We start from the raw sequence: 21380 nt of genomic DNA, 5'->3' as shown, positions 1-21380 counted from the left end.
AATCTGCACAGTGTTTCTCTAGTACCTGAATGCTTAAACAGTGTGCTCTGTTTGCTATATCAACTAATCTCTTTCATCCACAATACATTTTTCCACTGAAATGGCTGCTTTTTAAAGTCGAATGACATTGCAGTTTTTGAGTAAAGTGACTCCAAAACTGGGCTTATCTTGGAGATAGGCAGGCAAAAACCAGAGAGAAGACCAGCAGTCTTGTGTGAAAGGCATATGCCATGCAGTCAAATTCTTTGATTTGGAGCTGAGATTTGCCTTAGTGGTAGAAAAGTAGGAAAGGAAGCAAAAATTCCTGGAGAAGGATTGAGGAAGGAGAATGATTCATTGTTTTAGCTTTTATGTCAGCATATCATATTATGAGGATGAAGACAAATCAAGCTTTTCCAGAAAGAATATTGTGTTGCCTCAAATATGCCTCAGCTGAGACCTACTAAGAAAAAGAAAGCCATTCTTAAAATGTTGTGATGTAAAACAGTTATTGTGAGAATAGCTATATTGCTTTAAAAAAAAGGATTTTGGACATAGATTTTATCTCTTTAATATAAAAGTAGTTATTGCATGCTTGATGTAATAAAAACATGAATAGAATAATTGAGAAGATTATAGTGTAAATATTACCCCAATCCCTCCCAGCAGCAATAACCTGACTGATAGTTTTTACTGTTTTGTAATGTGTTTTGTCTCCTAATTATGAATATCTTTTCACGTTAATGACTAGGTCGACATCATTGTTTTTAATGTTCTGTCATATATATGTTCCATTATTTATTAAAAATAATCCTCTGGATATTTAAGTTGCTTCCAATTTTCTGTAATAAACAACTCCACAAGAGAGAACTTTGTACAGACATCTTTTGATTTCTTTAGAGTAAATTTCTAGATTTGAAAGTGTTGGGTCAAAGAGTTTGCATATTTTAGATTTTTATAGGTCTTGCCAAATTGCCTTTGAGAAAGGTTGTACCAAAATTAATTCCCACGAACAGTTAATGAGAGTGCCCATTTCCTACACCCTGGCCAGCAATGGGTATTAACATTCTTTTAAACCTTTGCCCATCTGATAAGTGAAAAATAGCATCTTGTTTTAGTTTACACTCCTTTAATTACTTGGGGAATTAGGCATTCTTTCTCACTGATCATTTGTGTTTCTTCTCCTACAAATTATCTTTTTATGCCATTTGACCATTTTCTCCACTGTATTATATTTTTGAATTAAAAATTTTATAAATACAGAAATTCAGCACTTTTCTTTTTTCCATATGCTGCATTTTATCCTAGATTTTAATCTGTCTTTCAACTGTGACTTACTTTATTTGTTTGGCTTTTTGCTCTGTTGATATTTATATTTTTTATGTCATCAACTCTATCCATCTTTATATTTATAGCTTCTGACATTGTTATGCCTAGGAAGGCCTTTCCTTCTGGCCAGATGTTTACAAAGTCTGGATAACCATAAGGAACCAACATTTTGAAGCAGATTTGGGAAACAAAATGTGAAAGACAATAAATTATAAAAATACTCTTTACTTTTATAGGCTTCATGTTTCCCCTGGGAACTTCTTCATTTGCCATAACTCTGATTAGTGACATTAAAGAAAACACTTCAAGAACTGTCATATATGTTGATTAGAATACACATACCTGTATAAAGTTTAATGTTTCTACTTGGCTACATTCTTCAGAATATTAGTAAAGTAAATAGGTTGTAAATATAATGGTTTATCCCACTATAATTCCAATAACAGATATCTATTACAAAATAACTTATTTTCATGTCATGTTCAGTACTTCACAAAGCTATTTCACATGCATCATTTTGCTTCGTCTTTTCAGCACCAGTACAACTTTATTATTTTCTTTTGATGGATGAGGATACTGAACTTCTGAATGGTTAAATGACTTAGCCAATGTCACACAATCAAAAGATAGCAGAGTCAGGACTCAGACTCATTATCTTTTAAATAAAAAATCCAGTGCTCCCACCAGTTATCAAAATAATAATTATGATCTGTTCAGCTGCTGAATGGAGTCAGTGAAGTTCAGAATTTAGTTGCTTTTCTGGAATTTCAGCAACTTTGATCTTACACAGCTTCTTAGGTTCTAACCTCAGTTTGGTCATGAGAAACAGTGGATTACTATATGTTAGGCTATGATTGTTCTCTTCCTGAGCAAATACTGTCTACAATGCAGGTAGCTCCTTCATTTAACATATTCATTCAGTGGAAACCCTCATTCTTTAGTGGTTGGCTGTCTATTGTATTTCTGTAGTGGTAGAACAGGTTGGCATATATTTCCAACTTGATGTAGAAAGACCTACTTTAGAAGATCAAGGTTGGTATATGGTTTTACAGGTGAAGTGTCTGCCTTTATAGACTCTAAGAAAGTATTGTAAAGAACACAACTGTTTGGTCTGTACACATGCCTTCCCCTATGGCCAATTCTGCCTGGCTTTCTCCTTTCTTCTCCACTCCTTAACTTCTGCCCAGTGCCCACCATCTCCTTTCCCCTTGTTCATTCATCTGTTTGCTCGTTGTGTATCTATTGAACGTCTACTATATGCCAGGCACCTTGCTTGTTGCAGGAGAAAAGAGGTGGATAACATTCCTTCTCTGTTCTTGAGGAATGAGACAGAGATGCCAAAACTTAAATAATGTGTGAGACCAGCCTTGCAGGTGTTGGGTGCTGCTGATATTAAGTTAGTGACCTAATGTTGAACAACTCTAAACATATATTTGCTCAGCAGAGTGGGAAGTTCAGCCTTCCCCAGCATTTTCTCCCCCTGAAATGTCCAAAAATCTCCAGAGTATTTATTTTTATCAAAAGGGTTAGATAGTACAGAATGCTCTCATGTCTTTATAATAAATCTAGAATTTAGTTTCCATACATGTAAGAAATCTGTGGATGTTGGATTAGGAACTACATACCCAAGAAGCAGGCCACTTTCTGTGCTCTGTTGTTGCTGTTGCCAAACAGACAAACAACCCTGAAATAGATAGCCATCTACATGTCTTGCTCATTGATAAGAGTAGCCCTCCCTCTTCTACCACAGTGGTGTGGTATCTCCCCTACTCCAACAAGCAAGAACAGCATCTTTTGAAATTGGCTCATTTCCCTCAAGTCTGGATTATTTATTCTTGTCCATGGTCACCTGTTTATATTCCAATACAGTGTGATCCATGGTAACAGAGACCCAGTTTATCCTTCATGGAGGAGATACTATTTAAGATGACTCTTAAAAGATGAGTGGGTGTTTCCTCAGGCACACAAGGCATAGACTGTCACTCATAGCAGAATAATGAGCACAATTCAGCCATAGAGGCATAACACAGATGAGGAGGACACATAAGTCACTGTGATAGGAGTGGGAATAGCAGGTAATGGAAGCAGGGAGGTGGGAATAGGCATGCCACTGAGGGATCTGTGTAGCTAGTTGGGGCACAGATAGGATGAACACAGCATCTCTCCATATCCCAACAGTAGCAACAGGTCCCTTCCAAAGAGAAGGGGCAGAGGTTAGGAAATTATATCAAAGAATCCTCCTGGTCTTGCTGTCTCATCTGAGCTTTGATCTGTTGGAATTGCTGTAGCCATTGTGTCTTTTCCTTTTTTTTTTTTTTTCCTCTGGTCTACTATCCAGCTAGAAGTTTTGTTCTGTCTTACTCTGTGATTGAGTGGAGCCACCGAGAGTCACAAAATTTAGCAAGATCATATCTCAGCCATGTTCAAACAATTTCCCATCCTCCTAGAATGAAATGTAAAGTCCTACCAGAGTATTGTGTGATTAGCTACTTGCCTTACTCTCTGATATTATCTTTTATTATTTTCCCCCTTGCTTCTCGTACTCCAGCCACACTGGTTGCCATGCTGCTCCTCTTGCATGCCAAGCATGTTCCTACCTTCTACTTTTGCACTTTCTATTTCTACTACCATTATGTTCCTGGGCCATTTTTTTCCTGTATGTCCATGTGGCTTGCACATATCATTAAGACTTGGCTCAAATGTCATTTCTTGAGACAGAGTTTCTCTGATAACCCTAACTACAGTAATTCTCCATCCCTTTAGCTTGCTTTATTTTTCTGCATGCTGCTTACCATGGTCTGATGTTAAACAATGCATTTACTTACTTGTCCTTCATCTTTTTCCCTCATTAGAATGTAAGCTCCATGAAAAAAATGACTTTATCTGTCTTTTGTGTTGCTGTAGCCTCAGCACCTAGAACAGTGCCTGACACATAGTAGGTGCTCAGTAAATATTTGCTGAGTGGATGGATGAATAAGTGAATGGATAGATGAAAGAGTCTAGATTCCCCTTGAAGAAAAGTACAGGGTGCAGATCAGAGAGATCTTGGCCATAGGAAGAGAAAACCAAGAGGACATGCCTTTGCAGCCTTGTCCCTCAGCCACAGAGGCAGAAATGATCATTTGCTGGCTCTGAGAACTTCCTGGCCAGCAGGGCAAGGGATCCAGGGAGCAGATCATTGCATAGAACTTTGCTTTCTACAAAGTGTCATTGAATGTGCTCTACATAGTCTATTCTTTCTGTTCATTGCACACCAGCTGCCCTCTCTGGACTTGGGTTTCCCTGCAAGCCCTCTGCACAGCCCCAATCAGCTTTCCATGGTTGGAAGTCCTGTTTACTGCTCACTTGCATTTACTGTTTACAATAAATAGACTAGGGCCCTCAGGGTCAGTCATGCTCAATTAGCTATGTGATTTGACGCAAGGATGAATGAGACTGGTTGGATAGCATGGAGTTGGGTAACAGGAGATAATGCACCCCTTCCCCTCCCCTGAGATGCAATTTCAGATGTTCCCACAGTATGTTTTCATTGTACAGTAGATGCAAGAGCTCCAGCTAGTGTGAGAACCAAGCTTGGATAAGAAAAACACAGTGATGGCACTGTTCCTGCAGGGCTCCCATGCTATTTTCTCAGCATTAAGAAAACCCAACAGTGTCTAAACCACTGACCTCGTGGTGTGTTGGTAGGTTTGCACAATTCCCAAGGGTCATGTTAGCATATGCATTTCAAGGGGGAGATCAAGCTGACTTTGGAAAAAGCAGGACTTGAATACATTTAAGACTTGACTTACGTGTACATTCTCCCTGAGCCAGAGAACAGTTGCTGAAGTCTCCCCCGGCACAGTTAGACATAAATGCCTGGGTCACAATGATGTAGCGATGGAAAGCAGCTAAACTCACAGTAGCACTTAGAAGCTTTTTTTTTTTTTTAATACAATCATTGGACTGTTTTGTGGCTATACCAGAATATGTTTGTTGGAAATACCCCTGGACTCTTCACTGTCTTGCATCACCCTCTTTATTGCTTTGGAAAATATTAGCGAGAGTTGCTCAGTTGCCTGTCGGTAGAGAGCAATCATTCCTCATCAGCTGGGGTGGAGTTCCCTGGTGGCCTTTTTTTTTTTTCTGTTCACACAATATTCCCACATCTCTCATCTCATGTTGTAATCTCTCTGGTTACATTAAGCCTGCAGACTTTTCTTAAGTTCTTGCTTATAAAGACAGTATTTAGAAATTGTTTATGAAGTTATTTTTAGTGGGAAGTCATGCAGTGAGCTCCAATTGTCACCTTTCCAAAATTCCAGGAGGCTCGAAGGGCATTCTGCTAAAATTCTAGGGACCAAAGCTAGGGCAACTCTTTTTGGGGTGTTAGCACTATCCTTGGCCCTGCCACTGAGCCTGTTGGCTGCCACCAAGACCACTGAGTAAGCCTCCTCCACTCTAAGCCACTTAATTGGTTGATGAGCTGGATCAAGGAGTAAATGTATGAGGCAGGAACCCTGTCTGCTTTGATCAATGTTGAATACCCAGTGCTTAGCATAGTGGTTACCATATAGTAGGTGCTCAATAATTTGTATTGAGTGAATGAGTAATGCTATCAATGAATTGCCCATTTTTACTACTCATGAATTTGATATCATCAGTAGCTATTGCTCTTGCTGTATGTGTATGTTTGTTTTTTCTCTTGGTTACAAGGATGTGATTTTTTAGTATTGTCTTCAGGGATAAACAATACAGTGGTTAAAATACAAGCTCTGCTAATCTATGGTGTTAGAAATCTGCTGGGATTGGGTGAGCAGTGACTGGTTGGATCCATAATAATGGTAATTTTCTGGAAATGATCTGGGTTTGTTTGCTTTGTGAAAATTCAAGCACACACTTTTGATTTGAGCACTGTTCAGTATGTGTGTTATTCTTCATTAAGAAGTTTGTTTTCATGGGAATGTAGTTTGGTACAGCCATTATGGAAAACAGTATGAAGATTCCTTAAAACACTGAAAACAGACTTACTATATAATCCAGCAATCCAACTTCTGGGCATATATCCAGAGGAAACTCTAATTCAAAAAGATACATGCACCCCAATGCTCGTAGCAGCACTGTTTACAATAGCCAAGACATGGAAACAGCCTAAATGTCCATCAAAAAATGACTGGATAAAGAAATTGTGGTATATTTATACAATGGAATATTATTCAGCTATAAAAAATAATTAAATAATGCCATTTGCAGCCATCATTCAAAAGTCCACAAATGATAAATGCTGGAGAGGCTGTGGAGAAAAGGTAACCCTCCTATACTGCTGATGGGAATGCAATTTGGTGCAGCCACTGTGAAAAACAGTATGGAGATTCCTCAAAAGGCTAGGAAATGACTTACCATATGACCCAGGAATCCCACTCCTAGGCATATATCCAGAAGGAACCCTACTTCAAAAAGACACCTGCACCCCAATGTTCATAGCAGCCATATTTACAATAGCCAAGATGTGGAAACATCCTCAATGTCCATCAACAGATGACTGGATAAAGAAGATGTGGTATATTTATACAATGGAATATTATTTAGCCATAAAAATGACAACATAATGCCATTTGCAGCAACATGGATGTTCCTGGAGAATGTCATTCTAAGTGAAGTAAGCCAGAAAGAGAGAGGAAAATACCATATGAGATTGCTCATATGTGGAATCTAAAAAAAAAAAAAAAAAAAAAGAACATAAATTCAAAACAAAAACAGACTTATAGACATAGAATACAAACTTGTGGTTGCCAAGGGGGTGGGGGGGTGGGAAGGGACAGACTGGGAGTTCAAAATTTGTAGATATTGACAGGCAAATGCAGAATAGATAAACAAGATTATACTGTATAGCACAGGGAAATACAAGATCTTGTGGTAGCTCACAGCAAAAAAAATGTGACGATGAATATATGTATGTTCATGTATAACTGAAAAATTGTGCTCTACACAGGAATTTGACACAGTATTGTAAAATGACTGTAATTCAATAAAAAACTTAAAAATAAATAAATAAATCTCAATTCCCTAAAAAATAATAATAATAATAATAATGCCATTTGTAGCAACATGAATGGACCTGGAGATCATCATACTAAGTGAAGGAAGCCAGAAAGATAAAGAAAAATACCATATGATATCACTTATAACTGGAATCTAAAAACAAAGACACAAATGAACTTATTTACAAAACAGAGACAGACTCACAGATGTAGAAAACAAACTTAGAGTTACCAGGGGGTAAGGAGGGATAAATTGGGAATTTGGGATTTGTAGATACTAACTACTATATATAAAACAGATAAACAAGGTCCTACTGTATAGCATAGGGAACTATATTCCATACCTTATAATGACCTATAATAAAAAACAAAATGTAAAGGAATTATTTATATGTATATATATATGAATTAATGAGTATGCTGTACACCAGAAATTAATGCAACATTGTAAACTGTATGTCAGTTAAAAAAAAAAAGTTTGTTTTCTTTTTTACAAAGATAGACATTAATTGTCTAAGTTTATATCCTGGCTCATCCATTCATTTTGCAGCTAGATAGCCTGGGATAAGTTACTTAACATTTCTGTGTCTTACTTTCATTTGTAAATCAGGAATAATAATCATAATCATAAAAAAATAATAAATGAGTTAATCCATAGTACTCAATAAATGTCAATTATTGGCTATTGTTTTTCAGGAAGTGAGATATTTCAAACCTGGTACAATCAAAGACTTGGAAAATATCACTGGGGGTCATTAGAGTACTCTGCTCCCTCCAGGCCGAACCACTTCTAATTTGTCAAGGTCTGTGTACTTCTTAATGGTCTCTTTTCATGTATTTGCTTTTAGTCACCTTCCAAAGTAAACAGACTCTAAAGAATGAATGTGCTTTATGTAATAATACTTGTTTTCCACATTTTTTACCTAGAGAAGCTCTATGAATCACAGAATAGTAGAACCAGAAAAGGTCTTAGAAAATATTCTACCTTTGCTGTCCAATATGTGGTTATGTAAATTTAAATATAAATTAATTGGAAATAAATACAATGAAAATTTAAAATGCTGATCCTCAGTTGCAGTGACTACACCTTAAGTGCTCAGTAGCACATGTGGCCTCTTAGAGGTTACCATACCTGATGGTGCGGATATAGAACATTTCCATCATAGCAGTATGTTCTTTTGGACAACACTGCTAGATCAATTTTCTTATTATATTTTTGAAAGCACTGAAGTCTAGAGAGATAAACTGATTATACCAAAGTTACACAGCTAGTTAAAGACAGAACTATACTATAGTTTAGATTTCTTGATCTCTGTGTCATGGTATTTATATTTCTATTTGGCTACAAAGACACCTACAGATTCACAGGGCTTCCCCTCTGGTGATTAGTTTGTAGGCGGTATACCATACCTATTATTTCTGGGGACATGATTCTGGTGACTCCAGATATCTGCACTAATACCATATCCCTGAGTTTGGAAAAATACTATCTCTATTTTATTAATTGAGAACAATTTCCATTCGAGAGTCTTTTCTTTTAAGAATCAGTGGGGCATACAGTCACACATAAAGGGTAGCAAGTTGTAGTTAGTTAATAATCATCAATATTTACTGAACATTTATTATGCACCAACCATTTCCTCTAAATGCTTTAATTAAATTGAAGAATGTAAATGAAAGATTATGTGGTATGCCCAAGGTCACAGATAGGCTTGAGATTTGACCCCCAGTCTGGCCTATAGCCCCTGCCCTTACCCACTACACAGTTCTGCTCTTACTGAGCAGCTGTCCTGTGTAGAGCATTATATTAAAGCCTTGGTGAAAACTGAGCATGATGGCAATTTCCAAGCTCTCAAGAAATCAATAATCTGATTATGGGCTGGGAGTGGAGGAAGAGAGGAGCATATCCCTGCATGTGATTTATGTATACTTTCTTGTATTTATAGTCACACGAATACTTACGGACTTGGCTTTCTGCGTCTCTAAATCCACTCCCTTTTTCTTCCTTTTTGTGAAAAAACAAAACCCCAAAAGCAAACATCTTCCACGATAAGTGCCCTTCAAACAGTTGACAATTGTTCCCAGGCAGTTCACCTTTACTTAGGTCTTCTGTCAGGGACTCCCATTCATCTGGATGTGCTCCTGAGAATCCATCTTGTTGACTTGCCAGGGCTGTGGATGAATGAGAGAAGGGGAACAGAGAGATCACTTAATGCTTTGATTGTAGTTTAAGCTCTCTAACGGGGGTATCTGTGAAGGCCCTTGAGTTAAGTATAAGTATGTTTGTGACAAGAAGGATCTTTGCACAAATTCACTGAACATAAATAGAGGATTTTTTTAAAGGTAGATTTAGCAGTTGGTTTCATGGTTTGGCAGCAGTCATTTTCAATTTCTAAAAAATATCCTTGCCCATACTTGCTAGTGAAACCACATTGGCACCCAGCTAGCAACAGCAGTGTTTAAACATGCTGTAGCTGGTACCACTGAAACAAAAACAGAAAGGGCTTTAGCCTCTCAAAGCCGCCTGACTGCTGTGCAGGGTATCTTCCAAGATTTCAAATAGATAAATGAATAACGTATACCAAGTTGCAATTACTGCTGTGAATTGGTCCAATCATATGATGCTATTATTGAGTTTCTAGTAGAATATGACTCTTATTATTCACATTCCATCTATTTTGAGATTTGAATTTGAATTGTTTGTGCTAACGTCTTCTGCATTTGGTAAAAAAGCCTCAGCCAAGGTTACTGATAAATCTTAGAAGGTATTCTGGGTCATGGATGAGTAGAACAAGAGCTTCTGAAGAAGCTACTTCCCTCGACCTGCAGCTCCAGGGGATATCAAAAGGTTAAACTGATTGTTTGACATAGGTTGTTCTTTTTCTTCTCTTCTTTTTTTAGGCTGGAAGGTAAATCTTGCTGGGTATTATAAAGAAACTGAGGATTAGAGTAGAGGCTTTAATAAGTGACCTCCTCTTAACCAGCTCATCAGCTCACCTGACACTCACTACTCCCTCTATACAGGATACTGTCTCCTACCTTTTAGAAGCTAGAAGGCTGCTCTCTGGTGTGCTCAGTACTTCTGCTCCCACTGAGATTTAATTACTTGATCCTGATTGTGCTAAATAAGAGATCCTCAGCTGTTCTTTTGTAAGTTCATAATCCTTTTTTTCTTACTCCATTTCATTTGCTATGTCAAGGAGAATTCTGTTGGGGCTAGAAAGTGGTACTGACCTAGTAAGGCCCCAAGCTACCAGGAGAAGCCAGACAGGCATTACCCAAGTAGTGTGATTAAGGAAGAATCAGCCTAATTGTCAGGCTGAGCCAGTGTTATAGCCAGGAAGATAGCGCTGGGCATCAGCTCTAAAGGAGAGACAGAGGATACAAGTAAGAGCATGGGTAGAAAAGATGGTGTTTGCAAGAATCCAGAGACAATGGAATGAGTACAAAAACTGGGCCAAGGCATGTGATCTGGAACTAAGCTTATAACTGGAGTGTCTGAGTTGAATGCCATTTGCAGGGGATGTTCCACATGTGAAAGGCTGAGCAGTGTGAACTAGCACACTGGCCTCAAGGACCCATATTAGGATGCCATTTAGGGTGTGCTTGTTGGGTTGTCTCCAGTATGCATGTAGGTTGGCCTGAAGCAGCAGGCTGATGGTTTGGTGTTGTGTCCACTGTTTTGGGGTTTAGGCCACAGAAAGTGCCATGGTAGGGGTACAGGGTTTAGTCCTACAGATGTTCAGAGGAGAGGGAATCTTCATGAACTTGGAGAACAGGAGTCACTGTTTCCAGGAAAGGAAATAGAGGACAGGAAGAATGATAATACAGAGATAAAGGAACCAAAGTTTGGTCCTTCACCTTTGTTAAGGTTTGGACTTTATAATAAATAGGAAGCCAAACACATAAATGAGAAATTGTCCCAGAAAGAAAATCTGCCCAAGGATATTGAAAAGAATTGAGTTAAAATCCCATAGGTGAGTTCCAGAGAGATAGGAGAGCCAGGAATGCTTCAGAATAGAGCATCAAGCAGGGGTCAGAAGGAGTCCAATCCAAAGATACTCCCTTCCTCTTGAGCCTCCCCAGGTGAGGTGGGGGCAATTAAAAAATTGGAATCGCAAGGTAATTACAGCTTCTGTATAATTAAAATTTTTGTGGTAGGTGTTTGGATGGCTGTATTTGTTCCATGATTTTGTGATGCCTCATGGGTCTAAAATAGGAGGCTATGCTAGAAAAAAATCACTATTTCTTAGAACTAAGTAGCTAGTGAATGTATGGAAGAAAGGAGAGGCATCAGTATAAGTCCAATATCCCCTTCTGATCAAATTCTGCACTAGCCACTAGCAAATAATTCTCATTTGTGTTTCTCTAGCTAAAGTTAAATACTAAATAATAAAGATATCTAATACAGATTAGATAATAAAGCTTTATCAAAATCACTAATTTCTTAAGTAAATAGTAGGGTGTGAATTTGTATTTACTTCTGAGTTCTACCTTTTAACTTGTAACCCAGTTCTCTGAATATGAGAAGAGTTAGGTGAAATTTTACTAATGACGATTTCATACTAAGGACTTAGGCTCAAACAATGTTTTTCCCCTACTGATACATGTAAAAAGGCATAATTTAAATCAATGATTAGCTTTTTCAATAGAAATAGAAACAAAATTTTTAAATTTTTATTTTATTAACTGTTCTTTGCCTTGGGTGCTAATGAGTTCTAATGGTTTTACTATAGAAAATATTAAAAACTCACTTTAGACTTACCCTTTAAAAATATAATTAAAATATTTTGAAGACCTGTGTCTACAGATAATTCTGGCCATCCACTGTTATTCTGTTATCAGCCATTTTGTTTTGCAAACTGTGTGTTTCTATTTGCTTATCATCTTATCTCGTAATATCCTACCAAAGGGTAACCTGTGGGGACTGTTAAGAATATATGTTTTACCTTCCAGTCCTTGATTGGGACAATGGAATTCTTCTAGGAGAGAGAACCATAAAATAAAGCACCTATTTCTCTCAAGAGAATAGAAAGCAAGCCTTTTGGCTTGCAAGTGTGACTCATTATAGAAAAGAGCAGTTAATTGGAGTGAGAGTAGGAGAAACTGGAAAGATCAAACAGGAGGAATGGACATGCTTTCCTTGCCCAGATGAAGGCTATGATGTGGAAGAGTGGTAGAGATGTAGGTGAGGAAAGAAGGCACTGAATGAAGTCCTCAGCTGGAAATGAAACTCGGAAATAAAGCAGTTGCAGAGGCTGAGGCTGATGCTCGTGCTAGTGCCTTGGCAGGGTATGGAAATCCTTGGCCCTGTCTGATGTCGAGTGAAACTCAGGCAAGGGTGACTTTTTGTAACTTTTGTAGGCACATAACAGGCTTAATGCTTGCTCATTGGGTTTTCTGGTCATTAAACCTCCTTCTATATTTCTATGTTAGTTCCTGGGCTGACTGGGTATGCAGTGCTTTGGTGGATGAAGCTCCACCCATTGTTCTGAGAGAGGAGGGAGTGGTTTCAGCTCCTGAGGCTTGATGGCTTTCTGGGAACTGGGTTTCATCAAATACTCCACTAATTTCTTCTGAGTCTTTCACATGACCTTTCCGAGGGCATGATTTTAACTAAACATGAGACTAAAGCTAATTGGGCTGTTTTAAAGTAATTACTCTATAGTATCACTAAGGTTTATCTGGCCATTATGTCATTCATACAGCATGGCCAGTGAGCGGCTGCTCACAGCTCTGAGAAATGGAAGGGGACTGTGTCTTCACTGAGGCTACTTTATGAGCTCAGACCACCCAGACATTCAAGCACACAGAGAATTAAAATATTTAGGGCAGATTTTGACATAGTGAACCATGTTCAAGCATCACAATCTTACTTGTGTTTATACTGACCAAAGACCTCTTTTTTCCCTCAACTTTCCCCCTATTTCCTAAAATGCATCATTAAAATGACAGAGGTTGGCTTAGCTTGAAACCAGGGCTAGACCTTTAGAGTCTTTGATTTTGAATCAAAGTTGAATAAAGCATTTTTAACTTCCACTTTATATAAACATTATGTTTTGCCTGTGCTCAAATCAGATTTTTCCTCCTTTTCAAAAGCCTTTGTGGATTAACTCTCACTACCCTTATCCATAAATAGTAAAGACATGGGTGTCTTAGATCACCATGTCCTGTTGTACTTGTTGATACAGGTTTATAAGGCTTCTTACACAAACTGAGATTTGTCTTATTAGAATGTCGTCTCCTCAAGGGATTGGAGTCTTTCCTTTCCTTTGTGTACCCAAAAGTTATCCTAATGAGGAAGGAGGGGAAAGTGGGAGAAGAACAAGGCAGATGAGTATGATGCTCCAGGTCTCTGACAGCTTTTATTGCTCTTCTTCTGCTCCCTAGACAGATAAAGATCAGCTTTCCCTAGATCCATCCCCTTTCACACTTTCCAAGACTAAAAACTGTCAAGGAACAGTGGGAGTCAGAGTTTCAAGATATGAGGGGTGTAGGTTGGTTAGAATAGCCTTCTGGTTTCTCCTCATTGACCCCAAACCTGGTTTTATTATTTTTTTTAAATCAAGACTCAGAAGTTGCTTTATAGATTTTGTAGACTAATTGCATCAGTAGAAAACTTCCCTGAAGGAAAAGTATTCAGACAAACTTGGAATCCCATCCTGGCTCCCTTTTCCAGATAGGTATTCAGCAGTGAGAAGAAAAATGACTCAGCAGAAACCTTTGTCTTAGTCTTCTTGTCCTTGTCCTTCAATTGGTGATGATAGGACACATCCCCATGCTTATTTAAAGGGATCTGTTGAGGATATATGTGAGTATTTAGGTAAAGTAAGACCTTTTAGAACTTAGAAAGATATTATAAAAATACCATGGAACACTGTAAGAGCAAAATATTCTCATGGTTGCAGAATATTAGTTTCCATAATGAGTACAAAAATATTTCACTGAGTAAACTGGGTTGTTTTTATGTAGATGTCTAAGCATGGACAAAAAGGACTGCTATCTAAGAGTGTCAATTTCTTTTCTGTATTCCCACATCATTTCCCTAGTTACTGTCACTAGAGCCCTTAACACACCTGTGTTTAGTTATGGTTACCAGTAAGTTACCCATATAGTCCTATCTCACCTACATAATATTGAGAGCTGGAATCACGTCTGCTCTGTCCTATAGTTTTAGTAGTAGGTAGTCCAGTCTAATATAAGCACGGTAGATGTGTATTAAGGTTTACTGAACTGAAGCAATAACTTCTCTGTTGATACTGTGGCTCATTAGCTAAGGTAGACAGTATGGTTTGTTCCTGATGCCTGACAATCAGACTTGCTATTGTAGGCATGTTGATAATTATCATCACTGTATATGAAGAACAACCAATTCATTGATATCTTCTGTAATCCCCTGAGGATAGCTTCAATTGGACTCTGAAACTCAAGCACAGATATTCCTTCACTCTAACATTTATGCATTCAGTAGGTGCAGAATCAAGAAGAAGCAATGGTTGTGACTCACCTTTGCATACTTTTATCATGTATTTGAGTTTACTCTTTTCTTTGACTTTTAAAATTAAAATTTTTTATTCATAGGAGTATCACACTCTAATGGTAGACTATTTAGGAAACATAAAAATATATAATGAAGATAAAGATGAAAGGAATTCTACCTGTAAATATTGTTTAGTTTGTTGTACTTTCTTCAAGTCTCCCTCATGCACATGTAACATTTGGACAACACACACACGTATATGTATATATCTTTTGCACTCTACTCTTTTTACTTAACATTTCATCATGAACATTTTTACATGTCATTAAAAATCTTAAAAACAATACATTTAATGATGACCATTGAGTGCTTGTACCATAATTTACTGGCATTTCCTTGTTAATGGACATTGAGAATTTTTCTAATTTTTGGCTGTCATAAATAACGCTGTCTTGAAAAACTTTGTGCCTATAACTTTGTTTGTATTTTGCTTTATTTCCTAAGGATGGATTCTCAGAAGTAGAATTGCTGAGTCAGGTTGCATGAATATTTTTAGGGCCCTTGATACATATTTCCAAATTGCTTCCAAAATGTTTGTGCCAGATTTTATGGTACTACTATGGTAGAGGTTTTGAAAAATTACACTGGACTCTCATGAAATTGCAGAGTGCAACTTCATATGCAAGAACTGTGTCCTGAATCCTTCCAATAAGGATCTGGTCCTAAAGCCTATTTGTTAGCTATTTAGTTAATTAATCATCTACTTTTTTCCTATCCATTATATTGATTTTTGTTAATTTGTTTTGTTTTGGGGGGAGGTAATTAGATTTATTTATTTATTTAATTAATTACTGGGGATTGAACCCAGGACCTCATTCATGTTAAGCACACACTCTACCACTGAGCTACACTCCCCATCTCCATCCATTATATTGAATTTAAAAGAGAGGAATTTCCAATGTTGGTTGATAGGTTTATCAAATACTTGAGTTTATGAGAAAAAGGACTCTTAATGAAACTGTTTGGTTTACTGTACACTGCTAGGCACATTGCAGGCATATTTGTTTCTTCACCTCCAATCACTGTAGAGATGCTATTAGCTCCCAAGTTAAAACGCTAGGGAAAAAAAAAACAAAACTTCCCTAATAGCGTACAGTTTTGAGATCCTTGGAAGAAAATCTATCTGTACAAATAGTGGTTTTATTTGTTGTTGTTATAATCCAATGAAGTCTTGGGCATGGAAAAAGGCCTAGAATTTTTTTCATCCTCACATTTTTGCCAAAGTAGTTAAGTCCATCAAAGATGAATAACCATTTCCAAACACTCTCACTGGAGATTTTATCCAAGTTCCTTTCAGGAAGATTTCAGTGTCCTCATCTATAAAAGGAAGTTGATGATTAGGTTCCACTTAACAATAATAATATTATAGGTCTTTAGTTGTTTTTCTGAAGGGTGTATTTCTGGAGGTTTCAGATTTGAGATTTATACATAAGGTATTTGAGAGAGGACAATACAGTCCAAGTCTGGAAAACACTTAGTTTTCCTAGCATCTTGACCATCAAGAACAATGGCATCTGGGCTTTGAGTTAGGGAACAAGTATTCAGAAAGGTAGAAGAACTGGACTATCTTCTCTGAAATTGGAACTGTTGATTTATATCCCCAGTCTAGTCAGAGATGGAGACTGTCCATAGAAAAGACAAACGACAGTACAAGGCATCATGTGGTTGGTGGTGATTTGAGTAGGACTGCAAAACCTATGACATTTGTTTCTATACACAGTAAATGTTTCTATGCTCAGTATCAAAGGCATCACCAGAGCTGTTTAATAAAAACCAGCCTTGATACTCAAAATGTCAGTCGGAAGAAAGAGCACACTGGGATATCTAGTAAAAGAGCAACCTATAACATCTGACGGGTTCAAATAATGTATACATAGACCACTTCACCAAAGCACTCTCTTGAAGCTCTTGAAGAGAAAAAAGTTTGCATGATCAAAAAAAGTGCTCCTTTATTTGTGAAGCCCCCTATTGTTGAGGTGCAACAGGGCAAAATTACTAGATTCAAAATAAGACAATAAAAGCATAGGGCATTCTAATTTCCAGCTCTTTCTCTGAGAATGATGGCTCTAAGTTCATCTCTGCACTACCCACCTTCCCTCAGCCCCACTCTTCTCTCCCCACACTCTGCCCCTCAGAGATAGAGTACTTGCTTAGAAAGGCTAAAAGGCTGATCACAAAAGATAAACTTTTGTTTTTAAAACTCTAAGCAAAAAGCCTCACACATAGTAAGTGCCTAATATTGATGTAATCTGGGGAAGAAAAACACAAGGAGGGTAATTTATCATAGCTTAAACTCAAAACACAACAAAACTGCTTCTCAAAAATGGACATAAGTTAAAGTATGTAACAGAAAAGTCTGGTATTTAAAGAGTTTTGTGTCAGATCCAAAACAATCTGCCTTCTCTTGAGGTTATGAAAATTCCATTAGCTAAAAGACCTAGTTCCTCTCATTCCAGATGTGGCTCTATCTTATCTACCAAAGAACTGCCTCTGTGAACATAATTTGAGAGAGAATCCCCATCTTTCCACTTTGGTAGAAATGGTCTGAGTCGGCTAGGAGCAGGGCCACTTTAGGGTGTTTGTGGCCATTGCACAGCTGACTTTTCATTGGATGATTCTGAAGAGATGCCAAAAGGATTTGATTTGAGTGAGTGTGCTGTAACCGAATGCCAAGGCATAAAGTTCACATGGGATGGATTGGTTCAGGGGTCAATGCCAACTTCTCCGGGTGTGTTGTCGATCTTGCAACATGAATGGATTCATGCTGCAAAGTTTGACAGCTGTGGCACCAGAAGATAAAATTACAAGATCATTTATGAAAGCTGGCCTTGCGGAAAAACAGGAGAACGTGGCTGGCCAAGCTCTCTCAAGATCAGGCAGGTACTGACAGTGGCTTCATCTTGGATGTTCATGCCCCTCCAAAACAGCAGCAGTCAGGCACAATCACAGTAGCAGATCAGGCCAGTCAGCTCTGGCCATAGGCTTGGTTTTCAGGTACCTTTGGGCCTAGCTCATTAGCAAGACAGCAACCCATGAGAAACAGTTACCTCTGAAAAGGGTGAGGACCTGCTATCCATCTACTCTTCAAGAGGGGGAATTGTTGGCAGTGAACTAGCTTGAGAAGAATAGCTAATAGGAGGAAATTTGTTAAAGTAAGAGTCATCCAAGACTGGCACAGGTTACCAAGGAATGCTATTCTGGGACAATGTAAGAAAGATTGACTGGAAAGAATTTCATTAAAAAAAGATTCAGGTATTTGAGGGTTAAGGAAAAAAAACCTTTCTCTTCTGGGTAATCTGTGCAGCTATTGTTTTTTCAGGTTTATGAAGCTTTTTGTATGATTAATTTTTCTTTTCTTGCTATTAGACTGTAAAGAATACTAGTTACGTGTCTGTTGGTATCATAAATGTCTTTTCCTAATTAACTTTAGAAGTCCAGAATTTAAAAATATTTATTTCGTAGATTTGATTATATGAAGATAGAAGGCCTACAATTTCTGAAAACTTGAATTCTTAGGTTTTCCTGATTGTGTTTGGTCCTCTTACTGCATCCTTGCAGTAGCTAATAGAGCCAAGGTCACATGGTCAGGAATACCTCTTCTTGAACTGAGCAGTAGAATGGCCCTTGACCTAACTTTGTGTGTGTAGGGGAAGTCATGGCCCCAGGAGGGCCAGAGGGGACCCGCCTGTGGAGCATCTTAGGCAAGCCTGTGCTTGGCTTCTTCATCCACACTGCCCCCACCACCCCAACATCTAGGCAGCCTCTTGACTTTTCCCAGCCAGTCTGTAGGCTCTTCCTTTATTCACTCTTTTTTTCCCCCCTTTTACACAAATTTATTTCTATACAAGATTCTAAAAGCACTCCTTGGTTTGTACATAAGGTTTTAATTTTTCTTCATTGTAAATTGTAACAACTGATTTCCTGATTTTTTTTTTTTTTTTCATTTTTCTCTGAAATCAGCTCAGGACTCCTCTACCATCAGGAGGGCTGACATTCCTTCTGAAGAGGAGTAGAGACTAAGAATAGTGTCCTATGCAGGAAGGCTGTGCCTGAGGCCCAAGGAGATGGAGCCATGGCCTGCTACTGGAGATCAGGAGGGTTGTGTTTGCGCGTGTGTTTCATCAGGTACATTTCTGACGCCTTTACTCACTCTTTAAGGAGGCAGTCTAGGGAAGAAAAAGAATCAGGGGATTCGGAACCAGGAACCAGGGCTCAAGTTCTAGCCTTAGCACTAGTTGCTTGTATGAACATCAATTCTTTTTTTTTACATTTTTTATTGAGTTATAGTCATTTTACAATATTGTGTCAAATTCCAGTGTAGAGCACAATTTTTCAGTTACACATGAACATACGTATGTTCATTGTCATTTTTTTTTTTGCTGTGAGCTACCACAAGATCTTGTATATATTTCCCTGTGCTATACAGTATAATATTTTTTATCTATTCTGCATTTGCCTGTCAATATCTACAAATTTTGAACTCCCAGTCTGTCCCTTCCCACCCCCCCACCCCCTTGGCAACCACAAGTTTGTATTCTATGTCTATGAGTCTGTTTTTGTTTTGTATTTATGTTCTTTTTTTTTTTTTTTTTTTTTTTTAGATTCCACATATGAGCAATCTCATATGGTATTTTCCTCTCTCTTTCTGGCTTACTTCACTTAGAATGACATTCTCCAGGAACATCCATGTTACTGCAAATGGTGTTATGTTGTCATTTTTTATGGCTGAATAGTATTAGTTCATATAAATATATAACTTCTTCTTTATCCAGTCATCTGTTGATGGACATTGAGGCTGTTTCCATGTCTTGGCTACTGTAAATACTGCTGCTATGAACATTGGGGTGCAGGTGTCATTTTGAAGTTGAATTCCTTCTGGATATATGCCCAGGAGTGGGATTCCTGGGTCATATGGTAAGTCATTTCCTAGCCTTTTGAGGAATCTCCATACTGTTTTCCACAGTGGCTGCACCAAACTGCATTCCCATCAGCAGTGTAGGAGGGTTCCCTTTTCTCCACAGCCTCTCCAGCATTTATCATTTGTGGACTTTTGAATGATGGCCATTCTGGCTGGTGTGAGGTGATACCTCATCATAGTTTTGATTTGCATTTCTCTGATAATAGTGATATTGAGCCTTTTTTCATGTGCCTGTTGATCACTTGTATTTCTTCCTTGGAAAATTGCTTGTTTAGGTCTTCTGCCCATTTTTTGGATTGGGTTGTTTGTTTTATTCTTATTATGTTGTATGAGCTTCTTATATATTCTGGAGATCAAGCCTTTGTCAGTTTCATCATTTACAAAAATTTTCTCCCATTCCATAGGTTGCCATTTTTTTACTTATGGTTTCCTTTGCTGTGCAGAAGCTTATAATTTTAATTAGGTCCCATTTGTTTATTCTTGCTTTTATTTCTATTGCCTGGGTAGACTACCCTAGGAGAACAGTTTTGATATGTATGTCAGATAATGTTTTGCCTATATTTTCTTGTAGGAGGTTTATTGTATCTTGTCTTATGTTTAAGTCTTTGATCCATTTTGAGTTTATTTTTGTGTATAGTGTAAGGGAGTGCTCTGGCTTCACTGATTTACATGCTGCTGTCCAGTTTTCCCAACACCATTTGCTGAAGAGACTGTCTCCATTGTATATTCTTGCCTCCTTTGTTGAAGATTAGTTGACCAAAAGTTTGTGGGTTCATTTCTGGGCTCTCTATTCTGTTCCATTGGTCCATATGTCTGTTTTTGTACCAATATCATGCTGTTTTGATTACTGTAGCTCTATAGAATTGTCTGAAGTCTGGGAGAGTTATTCCTCCAGCCTCTTTCTTTTTCTTCAGTAATGCTTTGGCAATTCTTGGTCTTTTGTGGTTCCATATAAATTCTATTATGATTTGTTCTAGTTCTGTGAAATATGTCCTGGGTAATTTGGTAGGGATTGCATTAAATCTGTAGATTGCTTTGGGCAGTGTGACCATTTTAACAATATTGATTCTTCCAAACCAGGAGCATGGATATCTTTCCATTTTTTCAAGTCTCCTTTAATTTCCTTCATCAGTGGTTTATAGTTTGCTGTGTATAATTCTTTCAACTCCTTGGTTATATTTATTCCTAGATATTTTATTACTTTGGGTGCTATTTTAAAGAGGATTATTTCTTTACTTTTTCTGTTGATTCATTGTTAGTGTAAAGAAATGCAACTGATTTTGGTATGTTAATCTTGTAACCTGCTACCTTACTGAATTCTTTGATTAGTTCTAGTAGTTTTTGTGTGGACCTTTTAGGGTTTTCTATATATAGTATCATGTCATTGACATATAGTGACACTTTTACCTCTTCTTTTCCAATTTGGATCCCTTTTGTTTCTCTCTCTTGCCTGATTGCTGTGGCTAGGACTTCCAAGACTATGTTGAATAGGAATGGTGATTGTGGGCAGCCTTGTCTTATCCTAGAGTTTAGTGGGAAGCTTTTGAGTTTTTCACCATTGAGTACTATGCTGGCTGTAGGTTTGTCATATATA

At 37.8% G+C, this 21380-nt stretch overlaps 1 protein-coding gene across 4 annotated transcripts in view; it reads left to right on the top strand.

The window, feature by feature from the left end:
• The window catches only part of ANKRD55 (ankyrin repeat domain 55), a 661295-nt gene that overhangs the window by 310407 nt on the left and 329508 nt on the right, over nt 1–21380 (top strand). For 2 of the 4 annotated variants that reach the window (XM_032472447.1, XM_032472442.1), the window contains exon 2: nt 8025–8131. The exons of the other annotated variants lie outside the window; for them this stretch is intronic. The gene's annotated coding sequence lies outside the window, so the exon portion shown is untranslated. The remainder of the gene's footprint in view (nt 1–8024; nt 8132–21380) is intronic. 4 annotated transcript variants of the gene reach the window in all.

Source organism: Camelus ferus, chromosome 3 (assembly GCF_009834535.1).
Source record: "Camelus ferus isolate YT-003-E chromosome 3, BCGSAC_Cfer_1.0, whole genome shotgun sequence".
In the NCBI taxonomy this organism is placed as follows: domain Eukaryota; kingdom Metazoa; phylum Chordata; class Mammalia; order Artiodactyla; family Camelidae; genus Camelus; species Camelus ferus.
Note: the sequence above shows the minus strand (reverse complement) of the source record. Positions and strands in the feature narration are given on the sequence as shown.